This window comes from Amblyomma maculatum, chromosome 5, assembly GCF_055883805.1.
Source record: "Amblyomma maculatum isolate TAMU_Amacu chromosome 5, ASM5588380v1, whole genome shotgun sequence".
NCBI lineage: Eukaryota > Metazoa > Arthropoda > Arachnida > Ixodida > Ixodidae > Amblyomma > Amblyomma maculatum.
Genome location: NC_139348.1, coordinates 151,646,501 through 151,665,743, shown reverse-complemented (window position 1 = coordinate 151,665,743; position 19,243 = coordinate 151,646,501). Strand labels below are relative to the sequence as shown.

The 19,243-nt window shown below is 46.1% G+C and overlaps 1 pseudogene; it reads left to right on the top strand.

The window, feature by feature from the left end:
* The first annotated feature begins 281 nt into the window (after positions 1-281).
* Positions 282-19,243, top strand: part of LOC146189979 (uncharacterized) — a 100,686-nt pseudogene continuing 81,724 nt past the window's right edge.

The window sequence follows — 19,243 nt, the reverse complement described above, 5'->3', positions numbered from 1 at the left end:
CACTGAGGCTCTCCACAATCCTTGTTTAGTTTCCTTCGAACTGTGTGCCCATCTTTAGCACATTTGTCTACCGTTTCAACTAAGTAGGGAAGCAAAGTTGCTTATAAAGGTTGGCTTACTAAACTGGACTTTTGGGTAACCGTTCATGACACCTAATAGGACCAGTCTCTTCAAGCGTCCCACTGACAGCAGAACTGAAGTTGGGACAACATCAGCCAGTACAACCTTCTCCCGTCGTGACGGCTTTTGAGACTGGGTCCCACAGCGTGGACTGCCAGCACATGTGCACGAATGATATTCGGGACCCCGTATCAGAGCCTAACCCAGACCAGACCGTGACACAAACGCTGCTGCCTCGCCTTGCGAAACCGAACCTCTGTGAAGATGCTGTGGCCTCAAAGGGCTCGATTCTGCTCTCACTTCGTAAGAAGCTGTCTCGAGAATTCACAAAGAACAAGGCACTAGGGCAAGAAACCAAGGCACCGAAGTCGCCATCCCCGTCAACGCGTTCTGTGATAGGCACCGACTACTACACGACGCTGAGAGAGCTTGTAAGTTTCTGTTTCTTTTAATGAACTTCTCATAGATGTAGGCGCATACAAACTGACATGCGCCTGTGAGGAAATGGATGCAAAGTGTAGATGTAGTTCATAAGCTTATGGAAATGTGCAGGATATTTGCTGGACATTTTACGCTGCCGCTGTGCAGTTTCCCAGGAGTCGCTGGCTTAACAAATTCGGAAGCTGTTACAGGGGTTGAGCTCCTCAAGGAGTGAAAAGACTGCAGACTCTCTTCACTTCGCCCCTTTCGTCAACGCATGGAAACACCAGCTTTATGACACATGGAACATAAAAGCCCGCTGATTGATATAAAAATGATTGTGGTTTAGCTTTCTTTAAACCGAGTATGTTGCGATAGCTTCACAAGGCTACACCAGGTAAAGAATTCAGTTCTGCTGTTTTGTGGCTAGTCAGTTTTGTTTTGAATCATTTCTCAATGTAGATACCTCAAGGTGCTTGCAGGATTTTGTGAACAATACATGACCGTGAAACGTTCTGGGATTTTTCTTCACATTTGGTTGAAACTTTCGGATATCATTGCTACCAAGTGGGTACCCCGCTGAACACTATCTGCAGCCGCCACATCAAGCTATTCCTTGCGACTGAATCCTGACTTATATTTCAAGAGCCCCTGTGTGTTCGATTCCGATCGGACCTTTGCATCCGAGAACAGCTTCCCAGGTGTCATCTCCTTCAAGCTAGACCATTCGTTGTAGTCTAGTGTCGCCACACAGCTCTCGGCTATCAGTCCTAATTCGTGTCACCTGCCAGCTACCTCCCGCGAGGCTATGAGTCTTCATGCAATCGAGGCTATCGGTGCCGCTGATCAATAATTAAGGCAATAGAGTTAAGGCGCCTTCATGCTAGCCGCAAAACGCGCCGCACAGTTACGCACCGTTTCCCACATCACGCGTTTTTTCTCCCGAAGACTAGTCGGTTTGCTTTTTCACAAAAGAATACGCATTGTAGCCGTTTTTCCCGCTCCTCAGGCAAGCATAGCTAATCGGAGGTTACTGCTATGACTACGTGGAATAAGAACGTTTGTGCGCGATCTTGCGCTGGCTGCCGTCACCTCGCCCTCATGGACAGTGACTAATGCAGAAGTAACTGCCATAGGGCGCTATGTTTAAACGCACTCTTCGGAGCACGTGACGGTAACCTAAAGCTGCTAAGTAGTGCTAGAGGACTTTAAATGCAGTTTCCACAGGGTAAACCAACTGTTTCAGCGTCCGCAGAGTGTGCGAAAAATCGGGACTAGGCCTCTGGCATGTAATAGCTGAGAGGTGAGTGGGCCGAAAAGATAATGGTTGGCGGGTTTTCAGACACCAAAAGACCGCCTAGCATGCAGGAGCTGCCCGCTCGCGTAGCTCTTTACAGATGGAAATCAAATATCCAAGGCCTCTAGAATCTAGAAATCCCAGCCCGCGGATAGTGAATAAGCAGCCACGCTAAATCTGAGACATGGTTACCATATTACCTTTACAACCGTCCGTATGGATTTGTTAATGAGGACTGTTATACATCCTTGTGCAATATTTTTCATTCAGTCAAGTCGTTCCTTGCTAGTGCATGCCAAGGAGTATGCTCGGGATAACAGAGTTAATTTGCGAAGAGCAAATACTTGAACAAGTATCAGCGAAGCTGTTAGTCGGGCTAGTTGTTTAACAGATTCTGACATAGCGGCTAAAGCAATGTGTCCCTACTGTTCTAAAGCAGTAAGTGGCTAAAGCAATGTGTTCGGCTTACTTGTGCGCTAGCAGCTATATCCTCGATGAGTGCCCCAAATGGAGGTGACTAACTCTGTTGCGTGATAACAATTATAACTAAGACTTAAGTTACCTTCAATTTGTTTTCTGGCATGGCCGGGGGCGCTAACATTCACGCGCTTAAAGCATGAGAAGGTGAGTGATGCACGCGAGTAGTTCTGCCTCAAGACAGTTATATGCGCTTCGCGACAACTAAGGCCCGGAGACGTAGTTCTTGCGAGTTCTCTAATGACATTAATTATAAGCGGTGCAATGCTGTAGTTTAACGCAAGAGCAGTAAAGCCGCCGCTTCTCGCTGTAATCCGGCGATGTCGCCGTCCACGTTGTGAGAGAGACATCACGACCGTGCCTCTGACAGTCGGTACTTGGCAGTTGCTGTGTCCCGGTGCTGAGTTGTCAGTGAGTTGAGTAACGACATAAAACTACAAGATATGGCCGAGCTAGAATAAACACCCACCTCGGATAGCTATATTGAGAGGGAAATCGAACTCAGGAACATTCTGTGCCCAATCCGACACGCTGCACCTCAGGGTGCAGATGTGCTCGATAGGCATAGTTAAAGCGAGGACTGATATCTATGTCGTGGGGCACTTCGCACAGTGTGCTGCGTACAACGTGTTAATGAGTATGGGCAGGATAAAAAAAAGGCACGGTATGGAGAACGCTTCAGTAAGCTACTAACAAAGAGAAGTGAATCAAAGGGGGGAAGCCATATGGTTGCGTTAATGCTGCTGGGTCACGCCTTTAATCCGAGGTCAAGTGTTCCACAAACTCTTTGTAAATAGCATTGAAACGAGAGTTTTCAGAATACCTGAATTTTAAAACAAATACGCCATAGTATGCACTAATAAGTGCTGATAATCAACGTTATCCCTGCGTAAAATACCACTTCAAAATTCACGTAAAAGAACCCCAGGTGGTCGAAATTACCGGAGTCCTCTACTATGGGGTCTCTCATAGCCTGAGTCGCTTTGGGACGTTAAACCCGACAAATCAAACCAAACTAAATATGTCATCACGAAACTACAGTCCACAATTTATACTGATGGGAGTCGCCCCGGTTAGCGGGGTATCAAAATATTGCTCAGGCAGTTAAAGGTTGTAGACACCAAATTTTGATGGCATCATTTTGCTGGTTAATTATGCGTAAGTCATCCGCACGTAGTTTGTGCCTAAGTCTGCGTAATAATTTCTAATTCAATTTTCCTTTCTCATCAGGGTTGGTTTCAGAAGCCGAGAGATAGCAGTAACGCCACAATAATTTCTTGATGCGTGGCATGAAAAAACAGCGATATAACTGCTGATTATCTACTTAATTTGATTCCCGTTGCCTAGGCAGGCTGGCATTATCATTATTGTGAAATCAGTCTACACATCAATAATTATATCGCTGTATTTTGATTCCTTGCGCTACTTAGATTTAACTTTGGTGTCACAGCCATCGCTCTGCTGTTGAAACCGACACCGAAACAGGTGTAGAAATCAAATTTGATTATAAATTATTCAGCAGTCGTTGGCGAATATCACTTGGCGATCCGTGTATAGTAACGTCTTAGGCGTCATAATAAAGTATAAAACACGAACCCAAAACGTTATGTGTCTACACGCCTTTAATAAATTGAATTTCGCAACGTTTTATTGTTTTCCTGTTCTGGGTATCGCCAAACAGAGGTCCCATAGCTTTGTCAAATGAAGCTGGTTGTGGCGAAGCAGAAATGATGTAGCTTAATAAGAAGGCAAAATAGTGGGCAAAGCTGGACCCTAATGCACAGGGCTTCCATAGGTGTTATGTTGAACTCTATTGTTATTTCTGTGGTAATTATTACGAAGCACGTTTCTGGTATTTATCAAATGCTGGCGCTGTTCTAACTGCATCAAAGCCATTACTTGCGAACAATATATTCTTTATTTGTGAACTTATTGTTTGTTCTCTCATGATCAAAACCTTCATGGAAAGAAAATGTCGAACATTTCAAAGGTAAATCGCCGGATAAGAGGCACTAGGCAACTGATTAGTGCATACAGAGGTCAACAGGCTTATGTGTAACACTATACCTGTGTATAGTGTGACCTGTCACGTGAAGTTTTGCCAGAGCTGCTATCTTGCAGGCGGTGTTCTTATGTTTTATTATTGGTGTATTTGCACTGTCATTGCGTGCCAGAATGACCTTAAAGAATTAACTGCATTAAAATTTCGCTCCGCCACTTCAGCTCAAAAAATTAAAACAGGCTAGCGCACGTGGGTATATATTAATGCGACGCTGCATTTCTCGCTTTTCCTGATGTACATCCGGCATTTAATGTTTTGGACGCTCTTGTATAGAGAAAAGCGAGGCGTCCCCCTAGTGAAAAAACCCTATTAGTCACAATAACCTCATACAAATTCTCATACTAAACTCGTGCTAATCTTATACAAATCTCATATAATCTCATACTAGACTCATTCATCATATGAGAAATATATGAGAATTAATGAGATTTGTATGAGTTTGGTATGAGAAATCTGTATGAGGTTATTGTGACTCATACGGTCTTTTTCAATAGGGATTGCCATTCTTTCGAGCTTAGTATAACCGGACGTCCTTCTTGCAGGCAACATCGATTCAAACGGACTCACAGACGCCTCGTACTGGCAACAGTGGATTCTTGACACAACGATGGCCGCCTACCCACATGCTGATTTTGAGCGTCATCGTCATGGTCGCTGGCGCACTGGTATTGTGGAGACTTTTGGCAAGCACCGAAAAGTTTAACATCAACGACGGCACGTGCAGAACAAAAGCCTGCTATCACCACGCGGGCTACTTCTCTGATTCACTTAACTACAGCATAGATCCATGCGTTGATTTCGGTTCGTATGTGTGTTCAAAATGGAAGCCCAGCAGCGATTTCATCACGGAGTTTTCTGGTGAAATGATTCGAACGCACATACGGCGCATGACCAATCTATTACGACAGAAAAATTCCAAGTTCAATGCATCGGCCATGTCCGCAGCTTTTCTCCAAGAGTGTGTGGAACAACCAGAAAGTGAGGAGAATCTGATGAAATTGAAGCGGTTTGCCAGGGACCATGGCATTCCTTGGCCGTACCAAAACACTTCGGGTAACGCGAATACGCACCCACTCCATGTCGTCTTTAAACTAAGCGTAGATTGGGGAATTCACACGTGGTTTGAAGTCACTATCCGCCAGATAGACGACGGTGGACAGACAACGAACGCTTGGTTTGTAGACACGTCCGAGTACCCATCGGCGTGGCTGAATTTTATACGAGCGTTGAAAAAAGAGAACGCCCGTGAGAACTACTATAAAGGCTTTTGCAGACTATTCGGGTCTCCTGTTCCTACCACTGCGGAGCTTAACAAGCGTTTCGACGTTGAAGAATCCGTGCTGTCGTTACTTCACGACGCAGCCTTGCGCGGCCGCCAGTTATTAATGGAGCTGACACCCCGAGAGCTGGCGCAAATGACACGTAACATAAGCTTCAAAGATTGGTTGGACCTTGCAAAGCTACGCACTCATGCCTATGTAGATCCAAGGGAAGTGTCATTTTTTTTCGCGGATAAAGGAATTATACTAGCCATAGACAGCATATTTTACCGACATGAACACTGGCGCCTTTTAGGACATTTGGCATGGTGGTTCATGCAGCAGCACGCTGTTCTCGGATCGCCAAGCGGCCACATCCTTTATGCCGGAGATAAACAACGAGCCTTGAGACGAAGGGATGTCTACTGCTACAAGATTGTATCCGGAAAGATGGGCCTCCTCCTTGCGGCAGAGAGTGCCATCAGCCTCTTTACTGCCGAAGAAAGGGAGTATGCCTGGCATCTGCTTGAGATCTTGGTACAAGCTGCGGGAAAGTTTCTGCGCCAGCTTCCTTGGAGCAAAATTGGCGATTTTTACGTGGCCTCGACGGTAGCTCAGCTGCGACTTAATTATTGGCCTGAGAATTTGGAGAGACTGGACAGCAGGCTCATGATCCTGTACACAGACTTTTTGGAGGAGGAAAACAGCTCCCGCTCGTTTTTTAACTACTGGATTCATTCGACAAGTGCACTGCGAAGCCTTGACTATGATCATTATTATCAACTGCAGCTCAACTGGCGTGCCCAGGTGCGCCGATTATTCGAGTATGACTACTGGTCCAACGAGGTAAGTTTTGTTCTGTTCGAAAAACCATGCGAATGCAATAGTGACAAGAAATAACCTGTACAGAAGTAGAATTTATCTAATCTGGAAATCGGTAGTATAAAGTATCTTATCAACCTGACCAGAGACCCAAAACGATGTTCCAAAAATAAGTACAGTTCAGCACAGTTATTTATTGACAAGTAAGACGAAGAGCCTATTGCGAGTTATCTTACTGCAAATGTTCTCACACTGTTTCAACCTATCAATGCTCACCGCCGAAATAAGAGGCTAAACGTGCCGTGCTTTCTATTGCTAGTGATTCTTTTAAGTATGAAGATCATAGCAGAATGCTATGCGGCACTCATTAAACCTCTGCTTCGATTTTGACAGCAAACCACTCATTTTTTACAAATATATCCAATAGTCCTATCCTATCCTACCGCTTTCCTACATTTATCTTCTCTGTTCGCTAATTCGTGTAGAATATCTCAGTGCTCTCGGTAACGAAACGTACATTATACATTAACTGAAGTGCTGGTTTGAAGCCCGTCACTCTTGAATTCTGACATCCTTCCGTTTATTTCTTACTCAGCTGGAAGTGTCACATGCTGCTTTCGCACCTCCACTATACTACGCAAGCAGAGAGGGTGTTCTCCGAGCAGCAACATTCGGTGGCTTCGCCTCACGCTTCCTGGCGAAGCTGTTCAGGGTCATCAACGTGGCAGTAAGCACAACAATGTGAATGCTATTCATCCGTTTGGCACGGACATTAGTCGTCACTGCAATGTAGGCAGAAACTGTTATCTCCCGAAACTTAATTCAACTTTATGACAAGGAGTTCAATTTAGCTCATGCATCCTTGTGTGCGTTTGTGAACAGTAGTTTCATCTGGCACGGATACAAGGCTTTGTGATTGCAATGAAATTATACGAAATACAAGAAAGCGCATGAATATACTGTATTTATGTCATCATAGTGCCTAAAACTTAATCAGACCACAGTTAATTAATGTTAGCACAGTCCTAAGGCTTTGAAAGCATACAGCCACCTACTGTTCCAATAGACAACTATTTGTGATCCACTGAATGTTTAGATTTTTTTGTGTGCTTAGTACTACCGTGCAGTCCACCTTTGTGTAGCAGATGGTGGCGCAATCAACTAACTTTATATTATTCAACCCAATGTGTTCTGAGATTGGCTATGTCTGTCTGTTGTGGAATTCAACATGTGTGTGTTCTCCAAAGGTTTAGATATTCTGTCAGGTCTGTCTCTAACAAGCACTACCGCCGACATATCACGCCATTCTGCCTTTACGACCGCGATCAGTGTAAAAAAGTGACGGAAGTGATAAAAGAAAGGTGTAGCTACAAAATCTGACCGGATCAGCACGGTAATGGAAGTTGTCAGGCGCTGCAATGACCTCTGAGCACTTTCAATTTAACAGCAACTGGCTTATACCTCTGCTGACTGCATCAAGTTTAGCATTTGTCATACCCTAGGTGTAAGCGTCAGTTACGGCCGATGCGTAATAAAGAAAAGAATCCCTCCACTCCCTTATAAGAGCGTAGGTTTACCATGCCCTTGTGCCGTTCGTTTTCACTTTAGAGCGCAGCACCTCAGTGCGCGTTCCTGCGATTCGCGGCGTCGCCGTCGGCGTTGTCACTTGTAACAATTTCCATAAAAAATAATTAATAATTAGTAAAACCTGTGGTTACCGGAAATCGAACCTATATTCCTTGGATACCCAGCCGATCGCTTCAACTGTGCCACGCCCGAGATCGAGAAACGCACATCATAATTCCCCTTTTCTACCGTGTGGATGAGAGTAGCGATAACAATGACGCTGAAACTTGCGCTAATGACAATGATGACATTAAAAAGATAAGGGTGGTGCATTTAGTTGGTAATTAAAACGAGAGCAAATGTGATGCACCGTGTGCACCAGCAACGCTTAATCTTTCGCATTTCTGCTGGGTGCAGATTCAACGTTGCTCTCATAGTTTTAGAGCCCAGCTCTTTGGCATCGGTTCGTGCGTTTCGCAGTATCTGGTAACTAGCAAAGCAATGGTTGGCATCGCCGTTGTTCCTCGTAACCACCCCGTAGCTAAACATAGTCCTATTATTGCTGTAGCATAGAGCGACAAGGAAAAGTGTACATGAATTGTCGGCGCTATAAAAAAGGAACTTTTTGGTATTTCGAAAAAAAAAAGAATAGTACTATAGGATAGATCTTCAAGGAAAGAAGTGACAAAATGATCGATGTGATTTAACAAGGTAAATATATAGCCAATAACAATAGAAATTGATTCACAGAAAGAAAAACAGGCGCAATATCTATCACACCTGTTCTGTGGACACCGTTACCACTCCATAGAGGAAAAACTGATTGATTGATTTATAGGAAGGGAAAGGCGGGGCAACTGTCTCACTTGTTTTCTGTGGACACCTCAACTGCGCCGTAAGGGAAGGGAGGAAGGTGGGAGTGAAAGTGGAAAGAGAGAAAGAGGAGCCGTAGTGGAGGGCTACGGAGTAATTTCGACCACCTGGGGATCTTTAACGTGCGCTGACATCGCACAGCACACGGACGCCACTTCGTTTCGCCTCCATCGAAACGCAGCCGCCGAGGTACGGTTCGAACCCGGGTGCTCCGGCACAGTAGTCGGGCGCCTTACCACTGCACCACCCCGGCGGGGCGCGCCATAGAGGAAAGAAGAAGGGTAAGGAAGGAAGAAGGGTGTGAAAGCGGAGAAAGGGAATGAGTGCCGTAGTGAAGGGCCCCGTAGTAATTTCGACCACCCGGGGAACTTTAACGTGCGCTGATATCGCACAACACACGAACGCCTCTCAATTTCTCCACCATCAAAACTTAATTAGAGCCAGTTAAGCGCTTTACAGGAGGGGAAAGGCCCTGTACCTGTAACTCGCGGAAGATGATCTACTTACTCGAATTATTTTCCTCAATCTATCGAAAAGCTGGAACAAGTTATGAGCGGCGCTCAAATGTATCATCAGGAAGTCACGCAAACAAAACATTTTTTACCAACATGATTACTTGTGAAAAGGGTGGTCAACTAAAGAACCCTTTTTCCCCTTGTTTACTTTATGTGCGCACATAATTACGCCGCACTGCTTTTATGTAACAGCGTGTTCGGTACATAAATTTAGTCTGGGTTTAATTCCGCCTAAATGAATTAAGACGTGCTACATGCATTGCTGTTTAGCATGGTTGTTTCTGGCTCTTACGAATTGACAAATTTACAGAGCGATGTTACTGCACGGTAAATATTCCAGAGTTGGAAACTATTACGTGGACCTCCACTACGGTACCTCTTTGCCTCTTTCATTCCCGCGTTCTTCCTTAACAATATGGCACGGCTCGACTCTGCAGCAACACACACTAAATTTTGTTACCGATAGACCAGGCTGCAATATACGCGGAGTTTGCAATGCGCCCCTGTAGTATGCGAGGCCAGCGCATGCTAAAGGACCTCAGGCAGTCAAACTTCCCGAGCCCTCTTCTACGGCGCATATCAGAGCCTGAGCTACTTTGGACGGTGAAATAGCCTGTAAATTAAAGAACCAAATTAAAACTATTAAGTTGGTCAGTTTTGGGGGAGAAAAGAAGAAACGTCTGCCTCACTCTTGGGTGTGGCATATATCACGAACCTACGCGAAGCGGATATTCAAAGGTTAGGCGATGTTTTTAGGCGGCGAACTGTTGGATTAGTGCCTCCGTACTAAAATGAGTTGTCATTGCCGTAACTCAAAATTGAGAAGAATATCGAGGTGTAATTAAATTTATGTTGGTAGGTGGCAGCCACCCGTTCTAATGTCGCCTTCGTGTTTTAACACTGACAGCGACTTTCTGAGTGCGAACTGCGTGTCTCACCCCACAGGGGCATCAACACGCTGATATGACCTGATACCCTTAAGGTGGAGCTTAAGTATCCCTTTAATTTTACCTTTAAAAACAAAAAGAGATGAAATATGGTATTTGTGCGTACTTAAGGCATAGTCCATGCAAACAAGATCTCAGCGGTGAAATCATTCCTACTGCTTACACCAAAAAAAATGTTAGTGATAAATTAAGACTTTTATTCGAGCGCTGCAATCTGGAGCATCATTCATTCATTCATAAACCTTTATTCATCAGGATGACCTGAGGCCTAGAAGGGGAGGGGGTGGGTTAGGTGAGGTTAAGGGCGCCAGACTCCGACATGAAATCTAGCAGGGCACTAAGCTTACGCTTGGCGTTGGTATTGGGGGCTGTCCAGTCTTCGTAAGTCTGAATGTGGTGAGCAGATGTGTAGCGGGCGCGGAGGCTAGCCGTGCCAGATAAGGATCATGAAGACTTTAGAGGTAACGCAGCAAAAGCCTCGTGATGCCGTCACCGATACTACCTTTTCACTAAAAGCGCCGTTATGATGGCCAAGCGTTATGGGTTTATGCTAGCGCATGCAGGACTCCAAACGTCTTTTTTGTGTAGACGCGGCTTGTTATGCAGGAAACAACTGCTCAAAAGATACCATAAAGGAAGTACAAGTGTGAGGAGCTCAGCAGACTAGTGCTCACGTTTAAGCAAGGTTTTAGAGGTTATTTATGTATTGAAGACATTGTTTCTCATAAGTGGTGCCACAACTCAACCAACAAGGTGAAATGAGCGGTTTTGCGCTAGGTATGCGTGAGACACAATTAAAGTGGGCGTTCAAAGACCCCAGGTGGTAGAAGTGTCCAGGGACCTCCAGCACGGTGCCCCTAAAATCATTTGATTACGACATTAAAGAATATCTTTATTAAACTCTATTTGTTTTCAGAACCAAAAGTATAGTTGTTCGCCTCTCTCACTATTTAAGTAAAGATTTGCAAATTCACCTTTACAGTGAACTCTGAGAACTGCAAATCATCATCGTCTATGTGCTTTCATGAATGCTAAGTGGATGTTTCCTTTACTTTTATGCATATTTAACTCTATCGAAGTATGGCTTATACGTAGAGGCAGGGCAATGCAGTCGCAAGGCGTATAATTTATTTTTGTATTCATCACTGATCCCACGCCAGCACAGGGCTCTTCAGATAAAGCTGACCCAGTGACCTAAACCTGCTTAGTACATTCATGCTGTAGGTATAGCAACAACTGAGCACTAAGCTGTTAGATCAAAACCCTGATCATGATGGTGCTATCTTTATGGATAAACATGCAAACAAAGGCCGGGTTCTGTGTTATATCAGTGCATATTGAAGAGTGACAGGCTGAAAATCACCTAGAGTGCTCCACCATGAAGTCGCTTCGCTTTCTTCATTTCAACCACTCCTATATCCTTTCGCACAGCGTGTGCGGCAAGCAGTGATGCGGAGTTTGTTTACTACGCCTTAAGTATCCTCTTAAAAGAATCCTATGTCTTTTCGCAGGCCTTCTTCGTGGAGCAACAGAAGGATTTTCTCAGCCTGCTCAGCCGTGAAGGCATCACGGCTTTCTTAGAATTCTCCTGTGGCTCAGTGTACGAGGATCGCATGAAGGATATTCTAGGTGTGGTGGCGGCCTGGCAGTTGTTCAAACGTTCCGGCTCATCTTCTGTGGACCGTGACACATCACTTATCGCTGTTGACAGTCGAGTGTTTACGGCAGAGGAAATGTTCTTCATCACCTATTGCCGTAGCCTCTGCGAGGTCGACTATACGAACCGATGTAGCGATATACTGAAACAAGTTGGTGCTTTCGCAGCTACATTTAAATGCAAGGAAGGAATGCCCATGAAGAAGCGTTATCGTTGTGGCGTTATTAGAGACTTTGAAGAAAGAATTCACAATGGAAGCATCGACAGTAACGTTAAACAGTAATGGTTATGCATTGCCCCGTGACATACGTTTTCCAAGGCAGGCCTTCGAATTTTGTTTAATCACTCCCCAATTCGTTTTATAGCATCTGTATTTGATTTTTATTCACTTGTTCTCACTGACATTTTCTAAGTAATGTTCAATTTGACAAATTCGTAAACGCCTATATTTTTGGATTCCTGATACCTCTTTTCTTACAGAAAAGGAATGACCCGCACAACGATATGAGGCCCTGTGGGCAAGTAAATGCGCTTTGAAACCATTGCATACGTTCCGTTATGTTCTCAAGCTGTACCATGAGACTTTCGCCTCAGGTTTTATTTCGCTCAAGAAGAAATAAACACGAAAATGCTATTCGGCATTAAAAATGTCTGACTTGTGTATTGACTCTGATCAAGTTCCCACTTCGCTCGCTTTCATCACAAGTTTGATTCGCGAACAAAATGGCGAATATATTAAAACAAATTGTAGGTTCCAAGATATGAAGAAAGGAGGGTGCGGAACCAGTCCTATTTAAGAAACGGAGGACGCACGATATAGTGCACGGTTTTTTATATATTAGGTTCAGCGCCACGTCCTCGATACGTTAGTAATGGTGCATTATTTCTGGTTTCTACAAAGATTTTTTGTTCTTATCGCCCGTGATGTGCATTCTTCATAACGGCCCATCGGAATACTACTTTTCGGCCCTCTGTGCTTGGCAGTATAAACACTTGCTCCCATCCCACTGGCGGCATACAGCTCTTTCACTTCTACTTTCTGAACTATAATCTCCAGATGACATTGTTAAGTCATCAACGCTAATAAAAAACCTTCCCTTTTTTTTTGGTGTCAGTCGCTGTTGGTTCCCATCTTATGAATTTCTTGTGATCGCCTCATTTTCCCCAAATTTCTTTGGTGCCTTCGTTACCTTAATTATATATCAGCCAGTGTGAGAGAAAGGCGTTAATTGCAATATTACCCACTCTACCCTGATGTAATACGGATCATGTCTTTCAATAAACTGTGCGCCTATTGGTTTCATAGACGAGCGAAAACATAGGATAGGTAGTGTAAGCTTCGAAGGGTCGCCAAAGCGCCCGGTTTTGTACAAAGAATGAGCGACTCCTTCAGCGCGACCAAACCTAGAGAAGGACGTTGGAGTGAAACATTTTAGGCGGAGTGCAAAGTGGCAGTTAAGAGGCACAAAACCTTGCGGCTGCGTGCATACTCGTCAGAAAACTGTCTTAAACATCTCATTGTCTATGAAAACATTTTCGAGCAAGCCTAAACATGCGTTTAAAAGTGTTCGTTAGAGTGAATCAATGGCGCCATCGCATTTCTGTAGACGCTAGCAGAACTGGATTTATAGCTCTCAATGCAGAATGTACCGTCTTTGCCAAAAGTAACCAGGCTGCATGTTTTTCTTCTCTCGTATTATAAAACCAATAAGTATTTTCAGATGGTAACAACTAGTTAAGAAGCGAGGACAGACGCTCGCCTTCACATTGCAATGATTTAGAGGTTCATACATGCTGTGAACTTCCTACCACATTGCTTAGAAGCAGATCCTGCGGCCTGGTTACTTTTGGCAAAAACTGTACGTTCCTATAAGATGCATTCTGAGCTGAAACCAACGTGTTTACATCTTGGACCGGATTACCTCAGCTTGTACGCTGTGCCAGGATGTGCATAAAAGCAAGGAGTTCGTGAGAGTATCAAACATTTAGAAAAACACATTATCCGTGCAGAAAGGTACAGAAACCTACCAAAGGAATCTAGGTCTAAATTTGATATTTCGAAGACTAAGGTAATGTTAAACCGCCTCAAAGATCAGCATTTATTATAGGTAACGAGGAATATTAGTGGTGGGCCAATATTTACACCCAAGAAAAGGTGTAAATATTGTAATATTGACGGTGCAAAGCAGATCGACTAGCAGCTTGCCGGTATCGCTCAAGAGAAATCTATATAAGAGTTGCATCTTACCTGTGAACTATGAGACTGAAACGCGAATGCTAACGAAAAGGGTTCTACTCATGCTGAGGACAACGCAGAGAGTTGTGAATCGTAAAACGACAGACGTTACGTTAAGGTGTAGGAAGTATGCAGAGTGGATGACAGAAATAACTTGGGTTAATGAAGTTCTAGCCGAAATCAAGAAGACATTATGAGCATGGGTACGGCATGTAGTGCAAACGGAGGATACCGAGGGTCTCTATAGGTAAAAAATTAGATTCCAAGGAAAGGAAAGAGTAGCAGTGGGCTGCATGATGTTAGTTGTGCGGATGAGTTTGAGAAGTTCGCTGCAGTCAAAGTGAATGCAGCTAGCACAGGAGTGGGTTAGGTGGAGTAGTATGGGAGACGCTACGCCCTGCAGTAGGTGTAATTCTGCTGATTGTGATGATAATAACGACCCGTGTATTCAGTAATACTTGAATCTACTTTCGAATAGATCAGCACGAACCTTAAGCGCATAATTTGCATCATATTAATTCTATAAGGGCCACGGGCTATAACGCTCATCGCGATGATTTCAGCGGGCTTTCCAAAAAGTTCACAGTCGAACGAGATAATTCAGTATGAAGCTCTGCGAATCGCTATATATGGTAAGGGTGGCTTATTTTTAAGCTGTCAGAAGAATTTTCCGCTTAGTACTAGGAGAGCTAGAGCCAACTCGGGCTCCTGAAATACGCTGCATTAAAGCAATATGTCTGCCCACTCTCTGGACGAGGCTGCACGCTCTCATTGCTCTTAATTTGGCTGAAGGATATGTCGGCGTGTACTCAAGCCGAACGCCCACATTTAGCACTTCCCTCGGCTTGCAATATTATACGAGACAGCGTCAGACCCTTCTCCTAGCAGGTGGATAGCCTTTCCCCACTCAGCTGGAATCTTTTACGCTGCCGATCCATAAATATCAATGCTCCCATACATGCCTCCTCTACATCGGTCTCATCCACCATTAACTTAGAAGTTTCGTCTTCCCTTACAGCGCGGGTCAGGTGTCCACAGAAAAAAAGTGTGAGGAGGTGGGCTGTTCCTGGCCCTACGGGGCTGGGACGGTAGATCAATGCCGCTTGTTGTTGTGGCTGTATAGGAAGAAGGAAAAGAAAATGCACGGGCCTGCTACTGGCTCTGTAGCTGAGCCACCTCCGCTGCCTCGTGCGGACAGAAGAAAACTGATTGCTTTATAGAAAGGGAAAGGCGTGGTAACTGCCTCACTTGTTTTCTGTGGACACCTTAACCGCAACGTAAGGGAAGGGAGGAAGGTGGGAGTGAAAGTATAAAAAGAGAAAGAGGAGCCGTAGTGGAGGGCTTCGGAGTAATTTCGACCACCTGGGTATCTTTACGAAATTACTCCGGAGCCCTCCACTACGGCTCCCCTTTCTCTCTTTCCACTTTCACTCCCACCTTCCTCCCTTCCCTTACGGCGCGGTTCAGGTGTCCACAGAGCAAGTGTGACAGATACTGCGCCTTTCCCTTCCTGTGAACCAACCAACCAACCAACCAATCTTTATGTGCGCTGACATCGCACAGCACACGGACGCCTCTTGTTTCGCCTCCATCGAAACGCAGCCGCCGAGGTCGGGTACGAACCCGGGTACTCCGGCACAGTAGTCGGGCTTCTTACCACTGCACCACCCCGGCGGGGCCAGACAGAAGAGAAAACTGAGAAAATAGAGAAGAGAGAAAAGGAAGAGGGAGAGAAAGACGCGCGCCGCAACAACAGCCATCGTCCACCACCGAAGAGGCCACGTGGCGGGTGCAATGACGGCCTACAACAGGTAAAAATTCGAACAGGCTAGCCCCCGCCGCAAGCGGCAGTGACCTACCTGTCCTAGCTTGCGGCGGTGGCTAGCCAGCCACCGAATTTTTATCTGTGGTAGGCCGCCATTGCACCCGCCCCCGCTTCGGTGGTGGACGACAGCTGTTGCTGCGGGGCGCGTCTCTCTTTCACTCTTCTTTTTCTTCTCTATTTTCTCTTCTTCCCGCATGAGGCAGTGGAGGTGGCTCAGCTACAGAGCCAGTAGCAGGCCCGTGCATTTTCTTTTCCTTCTTCCTACAGCCACAACAACGACAGAAAAAGTGTGACAGATATTGCGCTTTTCCTTTCGAATGAACCAATTAAAAAAAACGAAGGCAGCCCTGGGTTGAGTGAAGTTCAAAGACATATACTGCGCCTTTCCTTTCTTATAAACCAATGTAGTCGTGAGCAAAGTGGCATATACAACACTAAGCCGGTGACGGAGCTCGGTAGAACGGCATAAAAATGTCATATGGCGGTAGCGACAGGGACAGCGACCGCAACATGTGCATGTGAATAAAATGGAGCATCGCCACAATTGTCTCGATCCCAGATAGCTGTTGTTAGATGAAGTCGCAATGCAGTTTTCCCGGGCTCCGTCACCGGCTGAGTTTTGTATACCACTTTTGCTCACGACTGTATAATATCCATTCAGCGCTAACTATGATAGTAATTGGTTCACACGAAGAGCAGGGCGCAGTATCTGTCATACTTGTTTTTGTGGACACCTGATCTGCGCCGTAAGGAATGGGAGGAAGGTGGGAGTGAAGGTAGTCAGAGAGAAATAGGGGCCGTAGTGGATGGCTACTGAATAATTTCGACCTCCTGGTATCACTAACGTGCGCTGACATCGCCCAAAATCCATCATCTTCCCTGATGGGGCTGGGGCAGGTTGGTCACCGCCGCTTGCGGCGGGGGCTAGCCTGCCACCGAATTTTTATCTGTTGTAAGCCGTCATTGCACCCGCCACCACTTCGGTGGTGGACGACGGCTGTTGTTGCGGCGCGCGTCTTTCTTTCCCTCTTTCTTTTCTTTCTTCTCTATTTTCTCTTCTGTCTGCACGAGGCAGCGGAGGTGGCTCAGCTACAGAGCTAGTAGCAGGCCCGTGCATTTTCTTTTCTTTCTTCCTACAGCCACAACAACAACACCGCCCAGCACGCGGACGCCTCTTCATTTCGAATCCATTGAAACGCAGGCGCTGTGGTCGAGATCGAACTCAGATACAGCAACACAGTAGTCGAGTGTCGTACCACTGCATCACCGTGGCGGGGCAGACAACAAAATATGAAAACATGATTAGGTGTAGCTGACCCCAATTTCGAGGCGTCCATTCAAAAGTGTAAGGCTCCTCCCTACCCCAAAAAACTAATTTACGCGCTGTCAGCGTCACAGAGGTTTTCAGCTTGAACTAGCTTGAAGATCGAAGACAGTAGGGCCATTTGTTTATACTACACCTACTAGACCTGTGCAGCAAGAATCTATTGTAGGTATAGGAGACTTCCTACACTGGTGTAGGTGGTGTAGGTTAAACAAATGGCCCTAGTATGAATCTTGACCTGGTTAAGTGTAGGTGTCCACAACTCCGTGGAGTCCACTGAAAAGCATGTCTCCTTCCTGTCCACGACCGCTGGCAGCTGCGTTTCAATGGAGGCGAAACGAAGTGGCGTCCATGTGCTGCGCGATGTCAGTGCACGTTAAAGATCGCCAGGTGGTCGAAATTACTCCGGAGCCCTCCACTACGGCACCCCCTTCTCTCGTTCCCCTTTCACTCCCGCCTTCCTTCCTTCCCTTACGGCATGGTTCAGGTACACTTTAGTTCAGGTGCCCCGCCTGGGTGGTGCAGTGGTAAGACGACCGACTACTGTGCCGGAGTACCCGGGCTCGAACCCGACCTCGGCAGCTGCGTTTCGATGGAGGCGAAACGAATAGGCGTCCGTGTGCTGTGCGATGTCAGCGCAGGTTAAAGATCCCCAGGTGGTCGAAATTACGCCGTAGGCCTCTACGACGGCTCCTCTTTCTCTCTTTCCGCTTTCACTTCCACCTTCCTCCCGTCCCTTATGGCGCGGTTCAGGTGTCCACAGACTCAAGTGTGACAGATACTGCGCCTTTCCCTTCCTGTGAACCAGTTATTATTATTATAAAAATCTATTGTAGGTATAGGAGATTTCCTACACTGGTGTAGCTGGTGTAGGGTAAACAAATGGCCCTATTATAAATCTTGACCTGGTTAACTGTAGGTGTCCACAACTCCGTGGAGTCCGCTCAAAAGCATGTCTCCTTCCTGTCCACGACCGCTGGCAGCAGCGTTTCAATGGAGGCGAAACGAAGTGGCGTCCTTGTGCTGCGCGATGTCAGTGCACGTTCAAGATCGAAATTACTCCGGAACCCTCCACTACGGCACCCCCTTCTCTCGTTCCCCTTTCACTCCCGCCTTCCTTCCTTCCCTTACGGCATGGTTCAGGTACACTTTATTTCAGGTGTCCATAAAAGGAGCGTGACAGATACAGCGCCTTTCCTTTCCTGTGAACCAATTATTATTGTTACTATTCCTTTCCCCAAAACCTAATTAAAGAAACAATTACAAAAAAAAGCCGCGGATTAAAAATCAGGAGTTAAGGCACGCTCACACTACCGGGAAAACGCGCAACGCTGGACGTTCTCCGCGCGCCGCTTCCCGCAGAAACCGGTTTTTTTCCCGCAGGCTGACTTGTTTGACGTTCCGCGGAGCGATGGGGTCGGGAGCTATTTTTCCCGTCCCGCAGAACGGAGTAGCCAATCGGAGCGGAGCGCAGACAGTGACGTCAGTCCAAGTTCAATGACTCCCGGCGGCGGCTGTGCGGGCGACGGGAGCATCGCTGGTGTCGCTTGAGTAGCCCGCTCACTTGTGCACGAGAAAAGCGCGTGCTTTCCCTTCGCTCTTGTCACGTGACTACTCTTTGTCGCTCCGCTCGCCTTCGCCTCCTCTACATTCCACGACAGACGCAGCGGGAAAACGGGCGTAGTGTGAGCGTCCTTCCGAGGAGCTGCGACGCTGCGGCACCATGAACGTTGCGCCGCTGCGAAGTTTCCCGCTAGTGTGAGCCTGGCTTTAAACAGGCTATCGCGGCAACGCTCAGCTTTCGCTATATCACTTGGTTCAAGCCATCCTTAAACCCTCATAA